Source organism: Nuphar pumila, chromosome 2 (assembly GCF_984573655.1).
Source record: "Nuphar pumila chromosome 2, dmNupPumi1.hap1.1, whole genome shotgun sequence".
Taxonomy (NCBI): Eukaryota; Viridiplantae; Streptophyta; class Magnoliopsida; order Nymphaeales; family Nymphaeaceae; genus Nuphar; species Nuphar pumila.
The window spans coordinates 122723510-122743431 of record NC_143250.1 but is presented as its reverse complement, the minus strand read 5'-3'; the positions used below and the strand labels follow the sequence as shown (position 1 = coordinate 122743431).

Here is a 19922-nt window from a genome sequence, read left to right as displayed (position 1 = left end):
GACTCTCCAGTTTTTTTTTCTTTCTTTCTTCCGGTTTGGCTTGCAGAGTTCATGTGTGGGAGAGGTCATCTGTTCTTGCGAAGAAGTGACTTTAAGCCTAGTTGTATCCAGAGAACTCAGTCGTAACAAAACCTAAAATCTTGGAGCGGGGCGATTGAAGTTCTAAAGATAACCATCTTTAAAACGTGCCTCTAGGCTTGAGATAGCTTTTCTGAAATCCATTTTATCACAAGGTCGGAACAACAACGCCTCCATGTTTAAGGAAATTAAATAGATTTTTGCTGTCGCCCTTGTTTTTGCAAGGGCACCATGATCTTCATGCGAGCATGGAATTGAGAACGACCTCTGATCATGCCTCTATTTCTCTGCAATAGGGTGACGGATGGCCGTCACGTACAACCGACTTCCAATTCGAGTTTTGGTGGTTTAGGTATAAAGGCTTTTCTGACCAGCTGAAGCTCTAGTGGAGTAAGCACCAACACGAGAGGTGAGCCGCTATTCGTATTGTAAAGAAGTTGGCATATTTGAGAAGCAAGCTTATTGAATGGTCAAGGCAGCAAGGTGTTTCTCATTTCTCTTTGCTACCATCATGGGAGAGCGAATTACAGCATATTCAAGCGGAAATCAGTGTGGTCATTGAAGGAGACATGCAGTAGAAATTGAAGTGCAAACAAGAAGAGTTAACAAATAAAATAAAGGAATTGAGGCTTCGTGAAGAAATTCGGTGGAAGCAAAGAACACACGTTCAGTGGCTTAACATGGGGACACGAATACCCGTTACTTCCACACATATGCATAGGCAAGAAGACGCGTCTACTAATGATCAGCCCTATCTATTCAAGGTGTTAGAGTAGAAGGACCAGCTCTGCTGCATAAGGTAACATCATTCTTTAATCTGAAATTTTTGAAATGTTCACAGCCCGTGAAGCATTTGTTCGGTATGTTATTACCCTCTTATCTGTTGAGGATGGGCACAACCTTAAAAGGCCCTTCACAAGGGATGAGTTTATGACGGTGGTTCCGTCTCTGCCCTCCGGAAAGGCCACGGGCCTTGACGGGTTCCCCATTGAGGTCTTTAGGGCATTTCGGGATGTTTATGAGGATGATTTTTTTCAAATGCTAATTGAGTTTTCTCTGCATGCTAAGTTGTCTGTCGTTGTGTGCAAATCAGTTTTCATTCTTATACTTAAGGAAGGAGGTGATGATGATATTGGTCACTTGTGACCGATTTCTTTGTTAGGGAGTGTCTAAAAAATAATTTGGAAGGCAATAGCAGGGAGATTGAAGCCTATTATTCACAAAATTATCTCACCTTCTCAATACACATTTATAACCAGAGACAGTGGCGTAGCTAGGATTCATGTGAGGGGGGGGGGCAAATAGGGGTGTAGCAAAAAAAATATATTTGTGTGTTAGTTGGGTTTTTTTTTTTGAGATAAAATAAAAAATGGCTACAATTATTAATAAAAATCTATTTCATATGGACAAATCAAACTATTTGCTGCAGTGAGGGCTGGGCTGAGCTACAAAAATGGATAAAAATCTATTTCATATGGAATCAGGGCTGGGCTAGGACTAGGCTTTAAAATTTTTTTTTTTAACTGTTTTGTGAGGCAGGACTGGGCTACAGCCCAGTCCTGCCCCCCCTAGCTACGCCTTTAGAGAAGGATGCGCGAATGTGATTTGATTGCGGAGGAAGCCCTTCACTCCATTCATCAATCCAAGCATGTTGTGTTTCTTCTAAAGGTTGATTTAGAAAAAGTTTTTGATTAGGTTTCTTGGGACTAATTCTTCTGCTTACACATAATGGGATTTGGGTGAGGATGGATTGATTGGATTAGGTGCCTGGTTGCATCCTTATCAGCTGCAGTGTGTGTAAATGGGAAAAGAGGTGCATTTACAGATTGGAGTGGGGTCTGAACAAAGGATATCCCATTTCACCACTCCTTTTTGACATAGCTAAGTAGCTATGCAAGGTCTCACGTCCATGCTGGAGGCTGTTTCACAAAAAGGAGCTTTTAAGAGCGTTACACTTCCTGGACCTGACATTCAGTTTTTTACTATGTGCTGGTGATGTTCTCATATTTAGGGTACGTTCGGGTGGCGCAACTCGCATGGGATTTGGAATCAGAATGATTTCAAATCATTCTGATTCCATTCCCCAGTGGGTTGCCCTGATTTCGAATCAGAATGATTCGAAATCACAGGCTTCCTGAAATCTCATGTTCGGAAGAACATGCGATTTCAGGCTCAGGTTCCCCCGAGAAAGCGATTCTGTGGGAACAAACTGAACGTACCATTAGTGAAGCAAATTTGCAGAATATGTGGTCTTTATGGTGCTGGTACAACTCTTCTTGGCCATTTCAGGTCTCAAAATTAATGAACAAAAGAGTTAAGTAATCTTATTAAATGCTGATCAAATGGCCACAAGGGCGACTCGTCTCATTTTTGGATGTTCTTTGGGCTCCTTACGGATCCAATACCTGGGCCTCCCATTGCATTTTGAGGTCTTCGTGATGCACATAGAGCAAAAGTTGAAAACTGTTTGAATAAGAAGCTCGACAACCTCTCACATCAAACATTATCTGCTGCAGGACATATCATGGTAAGTCATGTGCTAATGGTAATCCCCCATCATTTAATGCAGGGTTTTTGAAATGCCTCGCCATGTTGAGAAAAGATTGCTCAACAAATTTAAAAAGTTTACCTGTAGTAGTAATGAGCAATCTAAATGTTCTCATCCTGTTCTTGGGACATTATGTCTTTGCCTCTTGATAGGGGTGGCTTGGGTTTGAAGGACTTTAGGAAATTTAATATGCAATACCTCATAAAGTGGCTTTGGCTCCTGTGCAAGGAGAACAAACCTTGTGATGCGTTCTTGGGCCTGGGTTAGAAATTTTTGGGCAGGAGTTAGGCTGGGTTAGGTCAAGGTCATAAGGTCAACTCGGGTAAATTGAATGTAGGTTTTCTGGTAGAGTTCAGGAGAAAATTTAGAAATCCCAAATGGTACTATAGAAAAATCACAAATATGGAGGAATGATTTTGGACACCTTGGACTAGGTATGGTTAAAATTTGAGGGACAAGTGACACGGGAACAGGTAGATACAATTTTTATAAGAGGTTGGACAAACAGGATAGGACAAGGGATAGATTGGGTTTTCGGGACATACATGTCAATTTGTAAAATCGAGTTTCCTTTGCAAAGAGCCCAATAAATCATGGGATTTTGAGGATAGACACTAGACACTCTAAAGTATATTAGGTCCAAATTTTAGGCTTAGACACCTTACAGTTTGGGTTGGTCAATTTTTTGAAGTCTGACGAGATTTAGGGTTCGTCAGAATTCAGTAGATTGAATGGGTCCAGGGGGTTCTAAACTAGGTTTGGGTTAGGAGAATGATCTTAGACGACTTATTGGACTTTAGATGACTAGGTTGGGGTCTGCTACAAAGGTTGGTTATGCTAAAGAAGTTCAGAGACACCACAACTTGACTTGGGGAAGCTGAAAGCACCGGAGACTCAGAGTTCAACACACCAAATTGAGGTGGGCCTTGGCAGCAGCCTTGGTCTATTGTATTAAGTAGATCCACTAGGGATCAACACACCAAATGAGGGTAGGGATTAGCTCTAGAGAGAGAGACGAGTCAAGGGGTAGGGACTCCAGCTAGAGAGTGTCATCCTTAGAGAGGGGGGGGGGGGACAAATTTGAGAGAGAGATAAGAAACAATTCCAATTTTGATTACTTTTCTATAATCTTTAAGCCAAATACAAGGACCTATATATAAGCCAAGGGAGCTTCATAAAGCCATACACAAGTTGCAAAGCAAACACTTAATAAAAACCTAAATCTAGATAAAACCTAAAATATGCTAAGACTAATTGTAGTTAAACGCAAATAGGCTAGGCTATTCTTGGTTAAGCCTCTTTGGACCAAGCCAAAAATAGATTCTTCTTCTCCAGAATAGTCTTTTCCTTTGACTTTCATTTGCCATCTTTAGAGTACTTTAGACCCTATTCATGCCCTTCCTTGCTCTCCAGAATTAGGTGGAACGCCCCTAGGGTGGGTCCCACTAAGTCTTCATTGTTCAGAAATAGGAGGGAGCGTCGCATGAGTGGGCCCCACTTTGTCTTTAATGCCATATTTAGGAGGTGGTGCCCCATAGGTCAGCCCCACAAGTTTCAACACTTTGTCTTGGACACTCACTCGAATTTACTGCAACAAGTTCACGATGTTTTGAAGGTCATTCATGAAACTGGCTACGCAATTTCCAACTACATCGCTTTTGGTATCATTCTTTTTGACAACTTTATTGATGAATTTGAATTCATTATCGAAGCATGCAGGAACATTCACTCTGATACCACTTGATGCGTTCTTGGGTCTGGGTTAAAAAATTTGGGCAGGGGTTCGGCTGGGTTAGTTCAAGGTCAGAAGGTCAACTCAGGTAAACAAGACATAAGTTTTCTGACAGAGTTTGGGAGAAAAATCAGAACTCCCAAACGACAAAACAAAAAAATCCTAAATTTGGAGAGATGATTCTGGACACCTTGGAATAGGCATGGTTCCAAATTGAGGGGAAGGTGACATGGGAATATGGAGATATGATTTTTAGAAGAGGCTAAACAAACATAACAAGACAAGGGTAAATTGAGTTTTTGGGACGGACAAACCAACTTGTAAAATCGAGTTCTCTTTGCAGAGATCTCAATAAATCATGGGATTTAGAGGGTAGACACTAGACACTCTAAAGTGTATTGGGTTCAAATTTCATACTTAGACACCTTACGGTTTGGGCATGGCGATTTTTTGATGTCAGACAAGATTTAGGGTTCATCAGAATTTAGGTTTACATTGAATGAGTTCGGGGGTTCTAAATTAGGTTTGGATTAAGGGAATGAGCTTAGACGACTTATTGGATTTAGGATGATTGAGTTGTGGTCTGCTACAGAAGTTGGTTCAGTTGAGGAAGGTCATCGACACCATGACTTGGCTTGGGAAAGCTGGGAACGCCAAAAACTCGAAGTTGAGCACGCCATGTTGAGGTGGGCTTTGGCAAGCAACCTTGGTCCACTGTAGTGAGCATACCTACTAGGGATCAACACACCAAATGAGGGTAGGGACTAGCCCTAGAGAGAGAGAGACAGATAAGTGAGGGGGTAGGGACTCAAGCTAGAGAGAGTCATCTTTAGAGAGAGGGGGACAAATTTGAGAGAGAGAAAGATATGAAACAATTCCAATTATGATTTCTTTTCCATAATATTCAAGCCAAATACAAGAGCCTATATATAGGCCAAAGGAGCTTCATAAAGCCATAAACAAATAGCAAAGTAAACACTTAATAAAAACCTAAATCTAGATAAAACATAAAATATGCTAAAGCTAATTATAGTTAAACCCAAATAGGCTAGGCTATTCTTGGATAAGCATACTTGGACCAAGCCAAAGATAGATTCTTCATCTCCAGAAATAGTCCTCTCCTTTGACTTCCATTTGCTATCTTTAGAGGGGTACTTAAGACCCTGTTCACGCCCTTCCTTGCTCTTCAGAATTAAGTGGGGTGCCCTTGGGTGGGTCCCACTGAGTCTTCATGTTCAAAAATAGGAGGGGGCATCCCATGAGTGAGCCACACTTTATCTTCAATGCCATATTTAGGATGTAGCATCCAATGGGTGGGCCCCACAAGTTCTACCACTTGAAATGAGAGATTCATATTTGGGTCTTTAACAATTGAATATGAGAAATCCATAATTGGGTTCGCATCATCCCCTCCCCCTTGAGAATTGCCTAGTTCCATGGGTAAGAATTCGAGAGGATGCTTTCAAAGGGTGTAGTCGATCTCTAAGGTTGGCGCACCCCTTCAAAATTTTTGGTAGACGAAAAATTCTTCAATGGATTTGCTTCATTGCCACATACTTCTCAACTCTTGAGTGAGTTGATAATGCCTTGCTAAGTTCTCTTGTCTATAGACCTGCCTTGGGTACGTCTAAGCTTCTTTTGCCTCATAAAATTTTGAAATATTCATGGAAATTCTCGGTTTCATAGACCCAAGAATCCAAGCCTTTACTCTTACATTGTTTATGATCCATTCCTATGTAAATTTATCAAAACTTGCATCAGAAACCTTGGGTTTTGCTTTTGAACCATCTAAATAGCCTCCCCAACATTTCCCAACAACCATTGCTTTCAAGAAATCATCCCAATATGTATAATTTGTCTCATTTAACTTAACTGGGATAATTGAAATCCCTTTCTTCTCCATGACACCACCAACAGTCAATATTATAAAAAATAGAAGGAATTAAGCTCACCACACTTCCAACAAAGGCACTCCAAAATCAAATGGAAGTCACAAGGCACAAACGAAAATCACAATACACTTTTTTTGCATAAGAAATGCTGAATCAACACAAACACTACAAACTTAACAAATAAGGGCAATCGACAGCTTGAAAGCCTTAAAAATAGCTTACCGCAAGCTATGGATACCCCGAAACTTGCTCAAATCTCCTATAAAGCCCCAAAACAGCTGACCCAAACAGTTTTTCCAACCTTCTATAGCAAAAACAACCTGAATAGAACTGATTTGGACCTCCAAAAGCTAAAAACTAAAACAGATTCATTGTTTTTCTCAAATCTAGAATGAGCTTTTCAAGAAACCCAGAAAATCTTGAAAAAATCACCAAAAATCCAAAACAACTCCAAATCTAATGAGGTTTGATTTGTAGAACTTCTAAAATCAAACCCTAGCAAGTGGAGTCAAACTAACTAAAACTGGTCTGAATAGACCAGTCGTTTCTCCCAATGTAACACCAGCTGATGTCAGGCCTGAACCGAGTCCTCTTTCTTCTCCTCCTTCCAGATTCAACTGCTCCTCTTCCCTGCACCCTCTAGCTTTGATACCATGTTCGGGACTATGAGAAAAGAGAGGGAAAGGGAGAAAAACAAATGTTCATTCAATACAATATCGTGAAGAGGGGTCTCTCTAACATAAAAGTAGGGATGGCAGTGGACCGGGGGAAAGCGGGGCCCCGCCCCGCCTCGCCCCGTTTGGACCGGGGATGAAGGGTATGAAACGGGGATGGAGGCGGGGACGAAGGTTAAAATCCATCCCCGTCCGGGGGTGGAGGCGGGGATGGACGTGCACTTTTCCCCGCCACGATCCCCGCCTCATCCCCGCCTCATCCCCGCCCCGACCACTTTTCCCCGCAATATCCCCGCCCCGCCCCGCCTCATCCCCGTTTGAACCGGGGATGGAGGACATGAAACGGGGATGAAGGCGGGGGTGGAGGATAAAATCCATCCCCACCAGGGAGGCGGGGCGGGGGTGGAGACCTTGTCCCCCGCCCCGCCCCACTGCCATCCCTACATAAAAGGGTTGACTCCTTTAGAGTACAACAAAAGGAAAATTAAAAAGTCCAGTATACCCTCCTCTTAGTAGGGTATGTACATAAATACCTAATAAGGTTACATTACACATAGCTGTACTACATTATATTACATAGACTTTCAATATAATGGTACTGGGCTTGAGTCACTTGTAGATCGTAAGTGATTTCCTTTCAAATGTCACAATCTTGTCACCATGAATAATCGATTATTGATAGTTCAAATTATTGAATAATAACTAACAAAGTTTGCTTATTGCAACCCTGACCTGCCTCATTTTCCCCCTCAAGTATTTCAGAAGGGTTGATAATTCATGGGTGTATCATACTCATAGTGTTGTCTATCTTTTTCGAGGTGGGGTTCAAACTCAAGACCACTCCATGAATGATGGTGCCACTCTGATAGTCTAGCTATCACATCCAGCCCAACCTGCTTTGGAAGCTTGGAATACATACTGAGATACCTTGCAAATAGTTGAAATGGAAACACTGTATTAGGAAACCAAATCAAATAAAACTATAAACATAAATACGCTATATATAAATAACATGTTCTTAAATTGTATGAATCTATATTAACTCAAATATTTCAAAATATTCATGGTCCTTTTCTCAAGATTTGGCCATGGAGATAACATTTATCCAAATCAAATTGCAGATTCGAGCTCAATGTGGCCAGTGAGGCTATCTGTTTCTAATCTATGTTTTTGCAATCTCATCAATGCATGGTTCTGAGGGATTTTTCTTTGCATGGTTATCCTTGAATAAGTTACTTTTTCTGAACCAACTATCGTATATATTTTAATATTGTACAGGTCTTTCTTTTGACTTGGACCTGAAACTGCACTACCATGGTTTACATGTATTAACAATAATCCTTCTGTGTGCTTCACATTTCACCATGTATTATGTGGAGCTGGAGTTAATGAAAAACAAAAATCTTAATATTTTCCTGAATCTTTTTAAATTTCTTCAGTGAAAAAGCACATTCTTCTGAAATTATAAATTTGCAGTTTCTTGATCCAGCTCAATTTTGGCCAAATTATAATGACATCTTTGAATTTCTATGCCCATTAGTTTTTAATTTTGGGCATTAAAATTTTGTTTTTGTATTTCTTTTCAAACTCACCTATTCAAAGAACCAATTCTATGCAATCTTCTTTTGGTCTCAATTTGGTAACAGTTTGACAACCACATGTTCATGTGTCATGGGCGTATCTTCTCACTACTCAAGACCATTGCATTAACTGGTCCAATGTTTGTAGAAAGTTCTAAATGTAAATAAAATCCCATGGCAGAGATGTCTGAGAAGGCCTTGAGATTAGCACTACCTGATGCCTCCAGGCATATAGCTGAAGCAATTCTTTCTCTTGTTGGTGTCTCTCATGAAAAATCATTACAGCGTATATAACTAGTTTACTTTTCCAAAATTTGAAGGTATGTTATACTTTTTCTTAAATTGCTAGTGTTTGAATCAATATCTGTATATCAGGGACTCTTTGCCCATGAACAAACATCAGATACCTGCCTTTTCTTTTAGTTACTGCTTGTCTTGAGATAAAGAAACTCTTTGATTTTTTGTTCATACAATTGATGTCTTCCATGATTACAGTGGACTCATTGACAGTTAAGTCATTATTGGAACTTTTGGATGAAGGGAGCTTACGAAAAGAAAGCTTTGCCATCCCCAGAGTGGTCTTCTGGTCACATAGCCCTCCTAGCTGGATTTCATTGTATGCCAAGAGTTCACGATAAGAATATGATGTAAGTTTCTGGGTGTTTCTTCTTTCCTTCCAACATATTGTTGATATTTTGCTACACCATTTCTTGCTTCTTCTGCCTTCAGTTAAACTTTTAATTATTTGTATTCTTTTTTTTGTTCCTTTGGCAAATTAGCTTTTTGAGTTTACTTTGTTGATATATTGTTGTTACCCTCAAAACTTCTTATTTGAAATGGAACTGATGGGATCTATCCATATCCTGGATACAATTTGCACCTTAAGAGAGGTAACTCTATGACTAATTGCTACTGTGCTTTGCTGGTTTTTGGTTCCATGTTCTAGAATTAAGTTTATCTTGCAGACTTCTTGATTAGAGCTTTCACCTAACTGTCTCATTTTACTCTATGGTTTTCTTTCGACAAATGTCTGTTACCCTCTTGCAGATTGTCAGATATTAACATGATGTCTGTGTGTACTTTTAACTCATATCTATTAGATAAGTTAGGCTTGCACTTAACTTAGATCTAGGATCACACTGTCCTCTTTTACTTGAAGCTTGCTCTATGCATTTGCTTTAATGGCTATTCAGGAACTTGGATCCTTAGGTGATATGCCTTTTTTCATTTTCTGCTGTTTTTGGACTTCGCTGGTAATATTGACACTGAAGACATAAATGGAAGACCCTGAATGTTTAAGAAGAAAATATCTGGAAGTACAAAATGCATTATGTTTGGTCATTTCTAAGCAAACACTTTTTTTGTGTGTATTTGAGATTTTTATCAGAATGGTTTGATTATTTTTGTTGCATAAAAAGATTTTGTCAGCTTATTTAATACAGGATTAGAATATGCTTTCCTTCATCAATTCTCTAAGAAGCATGTTACGATCTTCAAATGCAGTTTGCGTGATCAGTTTCCTGCCCCCTGTTCTTTCGTCCTCCTTTTGTACAGGATGGCAACATTTGGTTGATACTCTGCTCTCTGTTAAAGCACTTCCTGGTATGAGAAATTAAGTACATATATAATTTCAATTCTAAATCATACTGGAGCTAATTTGGAATTTAGATTAGTTCAGGTGTGACCATGACCACAGGAAGCTCAAGCAATCCATCCGGCTCCATGTGGCTCTTTTAAGGATGGATTGAACTTGAGTTTCTGTATCCCAGGTTAAATTACCATTTATTTGTATGCTGAATATGAAAGGTCTTTCTGACATGCAGGTGAGGACAAGGAGTTATCAAGACTGCTAACTGATTATAATGAAATGGTTGGCCTTCTATGTGTGCATAAAGTATGCTGGGTTAATAGTCAGGTATGCATAAATTTCATCAATGAATTTCCTTTTTTCTTTTTGCTTTCCATAATGTGTTTTCTGTCATTTAACCCATTCGGTTGTAGAAACCATATCCACTGGGAAAGTTTGCATGTGTATGTATTAAGCCTCATTAATGGATAGCAAGCTTGCTTCCTTAATGTGGATCTCTGCATATTAGAACTTTCACGCTCTTATGATGATTGCCAGTTGATTCTCCTTTATATTCTTCAAAGGCTTCCCAAAGAAAGTGCATTTTCCAAGTTCTCTTTTTTATTATATAGATTCGCTGTTGTATGTTCTGCCATGTTCTTTGCATCACCAAAAGCATGTATTGGCTTTTTGATGAGGATTCGGCGAAGAAGCTGACCCGAGATCCAAATGGATCTCCACACGCGAAAGCCTAAAGTATTAACAGTCGAGTCTGAATAGGACTCAAACACTCTGTGATTCGAGGCCTGAGCACTCAGTTTCGACAAAAAAGATAAACACGAGAAATATGTGCGATAGACACGCCTTCCCAATGAGCCAGATTCAAACTAGCTTTCGGCAAGCAGAGATTGACAGTAAGATTCACTCAATAAAGATGCAGATTCAAAGGAACTGATAAACATAACAGATTGAGATCCGGATGTTAGCTTTCCAACAAGCTAATATTCGGATTTTTTTGCTCAGCCGTTTGTGAGAACACGGCAAAACACCGAACACTGTCAGACAACTCACTGTCAAAATAGGACTTGGGTCACGACACGACCCAACATCAGAAAAATTACTAAAAATTTTAACTGCTCTCAGGTGCGGATTCCGGTCAAATATCCAACACCAAAGTTGTAGCTTGGTGTCTTGACTTTCCAATGATCCAAAGCACGCACAAAACAGACATTATCTTGGGAGATACGGTCCAAACTTTGTGACTGTGTCAGACAGTCCAAAATGCTGACAAACAGGAAAACACACAAACGCAAATCGAAACTCAATATGAGAATAAAAGGAAACTCCACCAGATCATAAAACAAGTCAAGACTTTACTTTCAGAATGAAATAATAACGAGAACAATTGTTTCGTCTACCCAACACAAGTTTAGCAAGCATTTATAAGTCGAAATCAAAACTCAAAGAGCAAAGAATAAATTGTGTATCGCTTGCAGCCACAAGCAATCAAAGTTCGAGCAGCATCAACAAGCTTCTTCCTTGCTAAAACAATTGTTTCCTTAAGAGCGCTAGAGTTCTTCTCCTTGAATCAGCCACACTCATCCACGATTTTTTTCCAAATCCTTTCTCAGAATATTTCCCAAAAGTTGAATAGTAGTCCCTGTTAAAATGTATCTCTTATATATATATGTATATATACCCGATAGGGGTATTTTTGTAATTTCACCGTTGTTTTGAAAACAACTATTTTCGATTTTTGATAAAATGTATTTTTTCTTTTTTATTTTTTTTAATTCTTTTTTTGTTATTTTTGAGGACCAAAAGGGGCTCCAACTATAGAGTTGTTGGAGCCCCCAACGGTCACAAATGTGACCGTTGGGGGCTCCCAACGACTCTATGGGAGCCCCCTTTTTAGGCCTTTGGCCTCTCCTTCTCTCCTCTCCCTCTTGTATAAATAGGGGTGAACCCCTTGTATATTTTTCATTCTTGAGAACTTTCTTTCTTCTCAATAAGAGGCTTTTTATATTGTTACCTTCTTAAAGGCTTGTGCTTGTATTGTCCCTTTGTGGACTTGTGATATTGTCTCTTTTTCATTGTTGTAAGTGCTTGTATGCACTCTTTATATTTCCGCAATATCTCATTACATGGTATCAGAGCCACTCGTTTCTTGAAGGAAAGGTGTAGTTCGTGTATCTCATATTTAGTGGATATCTTCTCACTTCTTGGCAACATCATGGAGGCAAAGATTGACCTATCTTTCAAGCTCAATGGAAAGAATTATATGATGTGGGCATCGGCAATGGAAAATAATCTCAAAGGGAAGAAGCTTTGGGGTTTTGTCATGGGTACCGTTCCGGAACCCAAGCTTATGCTCACAAAGGACGAAGAAGGTCAAGAAAAGGTTCTTGAAGGAAATGCTCGCCTCAAGGCCATTGAAAATCATCAAAAATAAGTAGAAGATTGGGAAAACAATCACGCAAAAATCCTTGCGTGGTTTATGAACAATGTTGAGCTTAAGGTATGTGCTAATATGGCTAAATTTCGTAGAGCCAATGAGGCTTGGTCCTTTATAAAGGGTATGTATACCCAAAAGGATCTTGCGAGAGCATACTTCTTGCAAGAAAAGATTAGAACCACCAAGCAAGGTGATTCTAGCATTCAAGACTATTATAGTGCCCTAAACCCACTATGGGATGAATTGACTCTTTTGGAGCCAAAATGGGTTTCTATGGAAGATATTGATTTAAGACAAAAACAAATGGAACAAGAGCGATTGTTTCAATTCCTTTTTGGGCTACGTCCCGAATTTGAGCAAGTGAGATCCTCACTTCTCCATAGATCTATTTTTCCTCCTATTGAGGATGCTATTGCCGAAATCACTCAAGAGGAGATAAGGCTTGGCATGAGTAAACATGTTGATGAAGTCCTTGCCATATCAAAATCGGGTAACAATGTTAGAACCTATAAACCTCCTCATTTTGGGAAACAAGGAAACTACAATGGAGGAAGAAAAATGATTGTTTGTCATTATTGCAATGAGCCGGGTCACATTAAACCCGCTTGCCCAAAGCTTATTGGAACCTTCAAGCCTAAGGTGGCGTCTCTTGAAGAAACTACCACCAAAGAAGATGAAGGCAAGAACAATGACATCAAAGAAACTCTTGGGCAAATATCTATGGCTCTCCAACAAATACTAAAAGTTTCTTCCTCAACATCGGGTGCGGCTATTGCCTCGACATCATCACCCGGTACGTATTCTTGGATCCTTGACTCCGGAGCTTCTTTTCATATGACCCCCCATGAAAATGCACTTATTAATGTTTACACCAATTCAAAGGACTCTTGTGTATCTACGGCCGATGAAACCTTTTTAAAAATTTCAAGTATTGGCTCTTTTAAAGATTCTTAAAATTTTTGTGTTCCAAAAGTAAGAGTTGTTCCCAAACTAAATTTAAACCTCTTTTCGGTTTCTTAAATTGCCGACCATGGATGTGAAATATCTTTCTCATCTAATGGTTGCTTTGTGCAGGATCTCCGGTCCGGGAAGCGGATTGGGCAAAGCCATAGAAAGGGAGACCTCTATTATATGGACCATCTCGATCTCCCTACAAATTATTTTTGTTCTTATGTCCAAGAAAAAACCATGAAAACTTGGCATAAAAGACTTGGTCATCCAAGTTATTCCAAAATGTATCTTTTTCCTTTTGGAAACAAATTTTGTAAGGAAAAAGAAATTAATTGCAAAGATTGCATTTTTGGAAAAATGAAGTCTATTCCATTTCCAACTAGAACTTTTCTTTCATCAAGACCTTTTGAATTGGTGCATTCGGATGTTTGGGGGCCTTCTCCGGTTATGTCTAAAGGGGGCTATTCATATTATGTTACGTTTATTGATGACTTTACTCGGTATGTTTGGATTTATTTTCTTAGTCATAAATCGGAAGTATTTACTTTCTTTAAAGATTTTCATAAAAATGTTCAAAATCAATTTCAAAATAACATATCTATTTTAAGATCCGATTCCGGTGGCGAATACTTATCTCACAAATTCCAAAACTATTTAACCCAAAATGGCATTTGCCATCAAAAGTCATGTCCTAAGACTCCCCAACAAAATGACCTAGCGGAAAGGAAACATAGACACATTATAGAATCCGCTAGAACATTACTTGTTTCTAGGAATATTCCAAAGAAGTTTTGGGCCGAAGCCGTTCTAACCTCAACTTATCTAATCAATAGAATGCCCTCTTCTAAGTTAAAAAATGCTTCTCCCTATGAAAAACTCTTTAAATTTTCACCCGATTTCAATCGTCTTCGTATTTTTGGTTGCAAATGTTTTGTCCTATTACATAAAAGGGATAAGTTATCTCCAAAAGCAATTGAATGTGTTTTTCTAGGATATGGTGAAAATAAAAAAGGGTATAGATGTTATGATTTTAAGAATGATAAACTATATGTTTCAAAAGATGTAACATTTTTAGAAGAAGAGAACGATTTTGATAAAATAGAAGAAACAAAGGAAACTGATTATATATTCTTATATGATCTTCTTGATGACATACAAGAAGATTTTCTTGAAAACATAGATGATACACGTGAGGTATCCCATCTTGACATAACACCCTCAAATGATAGTGATTCAAATATAAATGTTTATGATAGTGATACCAATATAAATGTTTACTCAAGAAGAAATCAAGAAAATCCTATTAGTGCCCTCGAAAAATACTCTCAAATTTCTAAATCCACTGAGGAACCACAAGTTAGACATTCTTCTAGAATATCAATACCCCCAAATAGGTTTGTATCCTATGATTCCTTAACCCTCAACTATCGGGTGTGCTTAATAACCCTACTCTCTTATTTTGAACCGACTCACTATAATCAAGCTAAATGTATACCACATTGGGTTGAAGCAATGCAAGTTGAACTAAATGCTTTAAAAAAGGCCAATACTTGGGAAATAGTTAATCTACCCTCACACAAAAAACCTATTGGTTGTCGCTGGGTCTTCAAAGTTAAAACTAAAAGCAATGGCTCTTTAGAACAATATAAAGCTAGATTAGTCGCTAAGGGATACTCCCAAGAATATGACATTGATTATGAAGAAACATTCGCTCCCGTAGCTCGAATGACCAGTGTCAGGACCTTAATAGCTGTCGCATCAACCAAAAAATGACCTATTTATCAACTTGACGTAAAAAATGCCTTTTTAAATGGAAGTTTAAGCGAAGAAGTTTACATGGATCCACCACTGAGAATTAATATTAAGCAAGGTCAAACACTTCGGCTTTTGAAGGCATTGTATGGTCTTAAACAAGCTCCTAAGGCTTGGTATGATCATTTAAGTGATATCATGGTAAAGTTAGGATTTCATTCTTGTTATATTGACACTGCTCTTTTTGTTAAAAATGCAGGTACTAGTATCGTAATATTGTTGCTTTATGTTGATGACATGATTATCACTGGGAATGATCAAAATAGTATTATTGATGTTAAAAATATGTTAAAAAATAATTTTGATATGTCTGATTTAAGTTTTCTTAGATATTTTCTTGGAATTGAAGTTGCATATTCTTCTCGAGGATATATTTTGTCATAGATGAAGCTTGCTGCAGATATCTGTTATAAGTCTGGGATTTCTGATGACAAGAAAGTAGAGACTCCCGAGGTTATTAATGCCAAATTACGGTTGGAGGATGGGGTTCTTCTGGAAGACCCCACGCCTTACAGACAACTCATTGGGTCTCTTACCTATTTAACCATCACCAGACCAGATATCACCCATGCGGTTCACTCAGTTAGCCAATTTCAGCATGCTCCTACAACTGTGCATATGAGTGTTGTTCTCCGAATCATCCGCTACATTCGGAATACCATCAATAAAGGACTTTTTCTATCCTCCTCTTCTTCCTTGAATCTTCTTGCTTATACTGATGCCGATTGGGGAGGTAATCCCAATGATCGAGTCTCAACTACTGGTTTTTGTGTCTTTTTAGGGGACTCTTTGATTGCCTGGCGATGCAAGAAGCAACAGAAAGTTTTACTATCATCCACTGAAGCTGAGTATCGGGCTATGACAACCACGACAATGGAACTTGTATGGCTTCGTAGTCTGCTTACAGACATGGTGGTTGATATTACCGAAGCCTCAAAATTATGTTGCGACAACAAGAGTGCCATCTACATTACGAGCAATCATACCTTCCATGAGCGTACAAAGCATATCGAAATGGAGTGCCACTATGTTCGTGACGAATTCTTACGAGGAACTATTGCTCTACCATATGTCACTTTAGAATATCAGTTGGCAGACTTCTTCACTAAAGCTCTTCCGGCTCCTCGCTTCATGTTTCTTCTTGGCAAACTTTCTGTCATTTCCCCGTAAAGTTTGAGGGGGGGTGTTAATGTAACGACCCCAACTCATACCTTTGAAAAATGCAAATTTTTTTTTCCTAAGAGTTGCGGAAAACTTCCCAGAGACCTGGGGTCTTTACAGTTCCAATTTCAGTTGGATAACTACACACCACAAACAAACTTACATTTATCATCCATAACCAACCAACTAAACTCTTTTATTAATGAATCAATAAGAGTCTCATACTCAATATCCAACGTGAAATAATAACTTGCAGGAAATAAGAAGAACTAAAAGAAAACAAAAGTAGAGCCACTATGTCCGTAAGTGAATCCGTCTGAAACAAATGTGACCCTCGTATCCCCTCAGAAGCGAGTCGATTTCACTGATCACCTGTGTCTAGGAAAAACCAATAAAAGAAGAGGGTCAGAAATCTGAAGAATTCTACGTACAGGTTTCCCTAATGAATCAAATAAGAAAAACAGCATAAATAAGATCCATGTAATATTTTGAGGAATACGGTTATAATCAATTCATAAGACAATTAACCATTCATGCAAAATTAAACATTGAACATGAGGGAACACGAAGTAAGTAACATTGATAACAATTTAATCAATAAGACAATTAAATGCAAAAGAGATCAATATCATGCAATGATCGATATATAACAACAAGTGAACAGGTAAACATGCATGAACTAATGCATAGCAAGAATATGCATGATTTATGTGTAATGCATGAACCCTTATTATCTTTCATTTAAGCTCCCATCTTTCCATATGCATGTCCTATTAAATGCACACAATCTTTAAATTCCTCTTTTTAATTTACCATTGTCCGCAGATACACCAAACGGGTAGAATCCCCGAGGTCAAGTAGGGTTCTCGGGGTAGCTTAACACACAATTTGTATCTTATTACCGGGTTCCAAACTTAGCCCTCGACCGATATCAGGAAACAACACCATCCATCGGAACCTTGGAAAACAACATCCAAAGTCGGGGACACCATGGAAAACAGCATCCACTGGCGCCACTTTATTAGTATACCAAAATAACAATAGTTGTGTCAAAACACACCACCCCCAGGAAAAGTGGCGGACTCTCCCTAAAACCGTGGCCAGGAGAAGAACCTCAATATCGGGTTCAGGGGCAACAACGCACACAAAGTTTTTTGTATCCTCACGGTTTTTCCCAAACCGCAACATCCAAGATTCCCACGCTAAAACAGGGATATCAAAGAGAAAATGAATTACACTGTTCTTTACCCTTTTTTTTTCTTTGATCTGTTATTAATTCATCTCTTTTACATTTGCAAATTAACATGCAGAATTAATAACATAAACTTGCACATCAGCATGCTAAGCTTTTTCACGAGACCACCGCCCGTGACAACATAGAACAATGCGGTAAAACAATAATATCACATTTGATTTGTTGCAATGAATCAAAATAACTAAAACAGAGAACAACTGGTTCTCGAGGCTCATAGCCCCTGATGATCCAATTTGATCATCACTGCATTCATAAGCAAAATCCTCAATCACCTGCCACTATGCATTACTTTTTTTTTTTTTACATGCTTTCCAATGCATATTCGTGTATGCAAACTTTCGAGATGGGTGTGAGACAATAAACTCATAAGCATATGCACGAGTTCACATATATCCAGTTTAATTGCATGCTTCTATTTATGAATCATGTCACTGACTATATGCAAGGCATGATGGTTTATGGTCTTTACATACATAAAAAATGACTACACATTACTACCATGAACATGCATGTTATAAACAGCCTAGACATGTGTGCAGTGTCATTCTCTGGCATGAATCAAACCAAGTGTAAACCCATCAACCCATACAAACACTCATGCCATTATGATCATGTAATAGCATATCAATTTCATTATCTTCATGCACATGAAAATTCAATTATGCAATACCAGTTCGGGTAACCCATTACATACTAAATGCAAGCATGTGCAAATTTCATTCTGTTGCATGCATAAAGATATTTCAACCAAACTTAACGAAATCTGGAAATTTAATCCCATGACAATACACATTCCTATATTTTTTTTTTTCGCTACGCATGCATTTGAACCCAAATCCTGAAATAATAAAATGCTAAAGTAAATCATATAAGTTAACACATGTGAATAAAAGCATTGAATTACATGCACCTTGCAAAGTCTGCAGCTTTTAAACGCACAAAGAAACATATATATATATATATATATATATATATATATATATATATATATATATATATATATATATATATATATCCCACTTGGCAGGTCTGTCAAGGCCTGCACCAGTCCAGCCGAGGGCTGGACTGGGCCTGACAGAACCCGACATGTCCATCCGAACCACTCGGCTGGACTGCCAGGTGCCCAGCCGGCTTCAGGGCGGGTCTGGCCCAGCCTGACCTGGCCAACCGATCAATACTCAGCTGGTCTGACAGCCAGCCCACCGAACACTCACAAAACTAATTAATCCCTTTTTTTTTTCTTGTGTACTGCCTATCTACAGCCAGCAAACGGGGTTGGCGACGGTTGGGTTTCAAGGGTTTGTGCAGAAGACTATATTAGAGACTTGGTTTATTCACAGTTAGGATCACCATAGGAAATACATGTATACTTTTGTTTTAACCTGCTTAAACCTGAAAATTTCTAAAGTCCATAGTCGTCGATTTTCATTCTTGGATTCACACAGAAGCTGCTTACTATACTTTTGCTATTTTAACAGTATGTAAGAAGAAAATACCCAAGGTACACACGTGAGTCTTGGGTTTGGCAATTGAATCATAACGAAAAAAATTCTGTTATGTACTAAATGAAATGAAATATGCGGAAGAATCCAAGAATGCTAAAGCATTCACTATGTCCCACACGGACAAATGCAACAAGCATAAGAGAGAAAATCCACTAAGGGATATACGAAAGGCCTTATAAAAAGGCTACACACATGAAAAATAATATCAATATTATTGAAGAGGAGCTCTCAAGAGCAATACATCATACATGGGGGGTTCCCCCTATTTATAAGAAAAGGAGACCAAAGGGGCTCCCAATAGAGTCGTTGGGAGCCCCCAACGGTCACATATGTGACCGTTGGGGGCCCCAACGACTCCATTGTGGGGCCCCTTTTCAGTATCCAAAAAATACAAATTTAAAAATAAAAATAAAAAATAGTAAATTAAAAGAAACAAAATAAGTACCCCTATGGGGTACTTTGTGAAATGACCATAATACCCCTATCGGGTATTATGGTATTATTACATATGTTTTAACACCCCCCTCAAACTTTATGGGGGAATGACCGAAAGTTTGCCAAGAAGGAACAAGAAGCGAGGAGCAGGCAGGGCTTTGGTAAAGAAATCTGCAAGTTGATATTCTGAAGTGACATATGGCAGTGTAACTGTCCCACGAAGATATTCATCACGTACATAATGACAGTCCATCTCAATATGTTTAGTCCTTTCATG

At 38.7% G+C, this 19922-nt stretch overlaps 1 long non-coding RNA gene across 1 annotated transcript; it reads left to right on the top strand.

Annotated features, from left to right (window-relative positions):
• The first annotated feature begins 279 nt into the window (after positions 1-279).
• LOC149846976 (uncharacterized) lies at positions 280-10636 on the top strand. Its single transcript, XR_016430579.1, has 4 exons — positions 280-877; positions 9000-9151; positions 10008-10106; positions 10328-10636. It is a non-coding gene; the product is annotated as an uncharacterized LOC149846976 (long non-coding RNA).
• Positions 10637-19922: the final 9286 nt, after the last annotated feature.